General features: G+C 31.7%; 1 long non-coding RNA gene across 1 annotated transcript in view; it reads left to right on the forward strand.

The window, feature by feature from the left end:
* The window catches only part of LOC140843274 (uncharacterized), a 175934-nt gene extending 170800 nt beyond the window's left edge, over nt 1-5134 (forward strand). Inside the window, exon 3 of the long non-coding RNA XR_012120889.1 lies at nt 4998-5134. This is a non-coding gene — a long non-coding RNA (uncharacterized lncRNA). The remainder of the gene's footprint in view (nt 1-4997) is intronic.
* The last annotated feature ends 866 nt before the right edge of the window (nt 5135-6000 follow it).

Here is a 6000-nt window from a genome sequence, read left to right on the forward strand (position 1 = left end):
ATATTTCTAGTTTTAGAAATATTTAGATTAAGAAAATACTAATGTTAATGAAAACCTATTGCATCTTTTAATCTGAACAAACTCCACTGATTCTGACTTAATTTTCCTAATATGCTACTTTATGTAACACATAGGAATACAAAATATAAAATGGCTTCAATGAATAAATCCTTATGAAATACAATATTTGAAAGCACACTTGATCATATATTTATAGCTTTTAGTTTGGTGTGATTTACCAACTCAATTAAGGATAGTTTTGAAAGGCTATTGAGAGGGAATGTAGTTCATCTCAAGTGAGACAACTCATAAGCCATCCCCTCTCCAGCTCTCCCCGCCCAAATAAAGGCACCAACACTTTATCATGCTGTGATAACAGCAGTGTAGAGCTACTAAATTACAAGACCAATGGGGTAACAAAAAGCAAATGGTAACAGAAAGGGATTCTGTTACCGTTTGAATTAGTCTCTGGGAAGTGAATAGGAATTAACTACAGAAGATAATTCTACATCTACAATCATGTAATAGTAACAACTGCATTTGTCAAGCAGTTAAGGAAGGAAGAACAAAAAAGTCCAGAATCACTGGTAAAAAACTTGATTGTCCACACAGAAACTTATGCACAAATATTTATAGCAGTTTTATCAATACTTGCTGAAATTTGGAAGGAACCAAATATCAGTTAAGAGGTGAATGGATAAAGAATTTTGGTACATCCTCACAATGGCATTTTATTTAACAGTGAAATGAGTTGTTTTGCCCCAGAAAGACCTGAAGGAACCTTCAGTGCCTACTCTGAAAGAAACCAATCTGAAAAGGATATGAACTGTACTATTCCAACTGATGTGACATTTTGGAAAAGGCAAAACGATGGAGGCAGAGAAAGATCAGGGTTTTCCAGGGGTTCAGGGAGAGAGAGAAGGAGGAATGGGTGAAGCACAGGGGAGTCTTAGGGCAGTGAAACTGTTCTGTGTGACACTGTGGCATGGATATGTGTCATTCTGTATTTGCCAAAATCCTATGGCATTTTCAACACAAAGGGTGAACCCAAGTAGAAACTATGGATTTTAGTTAAAGTGTATCAATATTGGCTCACCAAATGTAACAAGTGTACCACACTAATGCAAGATGTTGTTTATGGGGCAGAACGCATGTACATATGTGGGGGATGGGGGAGGATAAGAGAGTTTATGAAAACTCTATTTCCACTCAATTTTTCTGTAAACCTTAAACTGTTCTAAAAAATTATCTATTAACTTAAAAACTATAATTAATATTGAGAAATGGAAAGGAAGATTATTTAAAACTCAATAACAAGAAGTCTGAAGTTACCTTAGTAAGATAAAGTCAATTTAAAATAATTTCTGAAGAGCAGTGCCTAGCATTTTCTCCTAAATTCACATTAAAATGCTATTTCTTTAATTACAGAAAAATTAATGTTTAAATACTGAAAATGGGTATTGGCTATAATCAATATTCTATTGATTCTATTAATATCCTTCTATTGCCAGAGGCTGTTCTTACTTTTTTGGTAGGTAAAAGCTCAGAGGAACTAGAAAGAGAAAGAATCATACATTTATATTTTTCTTTGCCGGAAAGTAGAGACAAGGAAAGGGGCACCTACTGATAAAAATAACAGGTATATTTTAAATTAGACATCAAAATCATGTATTTTAAAATGCCTTTAAACTACAATTATATAAATGCCAGATAATAATGAGAAGAAAATTTATACTAGCAGAAACAAAAATACCATTAAATTAACTAAAGGTTTTCCTTAATTTTTAATGGGAATATGGTAAAGAAAATTTGCAGTTCAAAAATAGCCTTTTAAACAAATACTGTTGCAGTTTTAGATTACATATGAATATATAACATGAATAGTATATGAACAGGCTGTTCCAGACGTAATCAGTAAACTAAATGAAGACAAATTACCTAGGCTGTATGATACCTTTCTTAAAGTTTGAAAGGATATCTTCTGGTTGGTAGTACAAAATTATTCTTCAAAATAGCAAGAAGCACACTGGGCTACAAAATACCAATTTGTAGAAACTATCAAATAAAATTCAGAATGCCCAGTGAGATCTAATTTCAAATAAACACCATTTTTTCTTTTTAAGATGAATATATCCTATGAAATATTTGGGGGCATATTTATGCTAAAATTTATTCTCTGTTCAAAACTTAGCTGAGTTTTTTAGTTGTTAAATCTGGTAACCCAACACTTTCCCAATCTTATAATATTTATAAGTCTTGAAGAGGGTGCAATTTAATTATTTAGTCTCACTTTACACATACTCATTTTTGGAATTGTCAAAATGAAAATAATAATGGGATACTTAAATAAGCACTAATTTTCTGAATGCTTCCTTGTTAAGATTCTGTTAAGCTATGGTGATAAATCAAGATTCTGTCTTCATAGAGAATGTATAGCACAGGCAGATGATTACAGAAGACCCAAGTCTTACTTTTTATTTGGTATAAAATTGCACATAAAGAGGCAACTGTTGCATGTGATTGATACAGACTTTTCAAGAAATCACTGATAAATGTTCACAGCAAAGACTTTAAATAAAAATAGCTGTCAAAACTGGGGGTCTGGTTGTGTGTGGATATCTTACAAAGAGGAATCAAATAGAAAGGAAAAATAAATACATCTCTGGCAGGAGCTGCATACGTATCAACAGAAAAATTCACCAGAGATAAGCATTTGGCCAGTTTCCTTTAGCATGTATATATACTATCTGTTAGAGGAAATGCACGATACAATTCCCAACTTTGATTGAAATGATAAGCTGATAAGGAAGAACAGGATATTTTCAGCATACTGTGAAAATAGTCAAAAATATGTGGTAAATAAATTCCAGTGTTGTACATTTCAATGCAATGCCTATGTGATCCCAGATTTAAAATGTATTATTAGGTGGGTGGTCTCCAAAGTACTTGTTTTGTAAGGGTGCTGAAGAGGATTCATTGAGTCCCTGAAAAAAGTTAGATCTCTATGCTGCTGTGACCAGGAATGTCCTACACAATTCTTAGTAACCTAAGGTGAATTATTATAAACACATTAAAAGCATTATTTTACATGTACATTAATTCTTGGGTCTTTATATCTGGATTTTGAGTCAGGCCAATGAATCTAAAGAAAGATTGAATAAAATTGGAGTTTGTCCAGTAAATTAAGGCTGGTCCAAGACTAGGACATTGTTGTTGCAAATGACAGGATTTCTTTCTTTTTTAAGGCCAATGTTCTATTCTGTTTTCTTTATTGATTCATTCCTTGTTAAGCACTTAGTTGCTTCCATGTCTTAGACATTCTAAATAATGCTGCATTGAACATAGGGATGCATATGTCTTTTTGAATTAGTGTTTTCATTTTCTTCAAATAAATATCCAGAAGTAGAATTGCTGTCTTGTATGGTAGTACTCTATTTAATTTTTGAGGAACTTCAATACTGTTTTCATACTAACTGCACCATTTTGCATTCCCAACAGTGCATGGGGGTTCCTTTGCTCCACATTCTAGTCAACACTTGTCATTTCTTGTCTCTTTGATGACAGTCATTCTGACAAGTGTGCAGTTATATTTCACTGTGGTTTCCTTTCCTACCAACATTATACTAGGATTCCCTTTTCTTCATATCCTAACCAACACTTACTCCTTGTCTTTATGAGAATGGCCAATCTGACATATGTATATTATATCTCATTGTGGTTTTAATTTACATTTCCTTAATGACTAGTGATGTTGAGCATCTTTTCATGTATCTGTTGACCTTTCATATATCTTCTTCGAAGAAACGTCTATTCAGATTCTTTGCCCATTATTTAATTGGGTTATTTTTTGTTTTTTTTTTCTTTTTGTTGTTGAAGTGTTTTGAGTTCCTTTTGTATTTTGGTTAACCTCTTATATATAAATAATTTGCAAATATTTTCTCTCATTCTTTATATTGCCTTTTGTTGATTATATCCTTTGCTGTGCAAAAACTTTTTAGATTGATGTAATCCCCTATATCTGTTTTTTATTTTGTGCCTGTACTTTGGTGTCATATCCAAGAAATCATTGCTGAAACCACTTCTAGGAGGATTTTTCTTCAAGGTGTTTTGCAGTTTCAGATCTTACATTTACAGTTCTACTTTATTTGAGCTGGTTTTTGTGTATGGTATAAGGAGTCAAATTTAATTCTTTTGCAACCGTTTATCCAGTTTTTCTAACACTGTCATTTGAAGTCACTTTCCTTTCTCCATATGTAGTCTTGACACCATTATAAAATTCATTTGACCAGAAATGTGGAAGTTTATTTCTAGGTTCTCTATTCTTTTCCGTTGGTCTTTTTGTCTGTTTTGTGCCAGTACCACACTGTTTTGACTATGATAACTTTGTAATATATTTTAAAATGAGGAAGTGTGAGGCCTTCAGGCTTGTTCTTTCTTGATTGTTTTGGCTATTTGGAGTCCTTTTTTGTTCCCTATAAATTTTGGGATTGTTTTTCTATTTTTGTGAAAAATAACATTAGGATTTTGATAGGGATTGCATTGAATCTATAGATCATTTTGAGTAGTATGGACATTTTAACAATATTAAGTCTTTCAATTATGAACATAGGATATCTTTCCATTTATTTGTATCTTTTTAAATTTCTTTCATTAATGAATTGTAATTTTCAATGTTTAAGTCTTTCACCTTGGTTAGGTTTATTCCTAAATGTTTTATTCTTTGAGATACTATTATAAATGTTACTATTTTATTTCCTTTTCAAATTGTTTTTTTCTTAATATATAGAAATGTAATTGACTTTTGCATGTTGATTTTGTATACTACAAATTTACTGAATCCATGTATTCTAACAGTTTTAGGATTTTTTTGTACATATGTGTAGAATCTTAAGTGTTTTCTAAATATTGTGTCATGTCACCTGCAAACAGAAAATATTAATTTTTTTCATTGGATTTCAATGTCTTTATATCTTTTCTTTCTTAATTTCTCTGCCTAGAACTTCCAGTATGATGTTGAATAGAAGCAGTGAGAGTGGAGACCTTGTCTTGTTCCTGATCTTAGAGGAAAAGCTTTCAGCATTTCACTGGTAACCATGGTGTTACTTGTGGGCACATTATGTATGGCTTTTATTATGTCAAGGTATGTTTCTTCTATTTCTAGTTTCTTGAGTATTTTTATGATGAGTACTTAATTTTTTCAATTGCTTTCTCTGAACCTGTTGAGATCATCATATAATTTTTGTCTTCTTTTAATGTGTCATACTACATTGCTTGATTTTCATATGTTGAACCATCTGCATCCCAAGGATACATCTCACTTGATCACAGTGTGTAATCCATTTAATATGTAGTTGAATTTGATTTGTCAATATTTGTTGAGGATTTTTGCATCTATATTCATCAGGAATAGTGACCTCTAGTTGTCTTTTCTTATAATGTGGAATTGGTATCAGGATAATGCTGGCCTTGTAAAATGAGCTTGGAAGTGTTTCCTTCTCTTTAATTTTTAGGAAAAATTTGAGGAGTGATGTTAATTCTTTAAAATTTCATAGAATTCATCTGTGAAAACTTTTGGTCCTGGAATTTTATTTTATTTTATTTTATTTTAGTTATTTTTGAGAGGGCATCTTTCATATTTATTGATCAAATGGTTGTAAAAAACAATAAAATTCTGTATGGGGGACTCAATGCACAGTCATTAATCAACCCCAAGCCTATATCTCAAACAGTCTCCAATCTTCTGAAGCATAACAAACAAATTCTTACATGGTGAACAAATTCTTACATAGTGGATAAGTTCTTACATGGTGAACAGTGCAAGGGCAGTCATCACAGAAACTTTCGGTTTTGATCACGCATTATGAACTATAAACAATCAGGTCAAATATGAATATTCGTTTGATTTTTATACTTGATTTATAAGTGGATCCCACATTTCTCCCTTTATTATTACTATTTTTTTATTTTTAATAAAATGCTGAAGTGGTAGGTGGATGCAAG

This window comes from Manis javanica, chromosome 8 (assembly GCF_040802235.1).
Source record: "Manis javanica isolate MJ-LG chromosome 8, MJ_LKY, whole genome shotgun sequence".
Taxonomy (NCBI): Eukaryota; Metazoa; Chordata; class Mammalia; order Pholidota; family Manidae; genus Manis; species Manis javanica.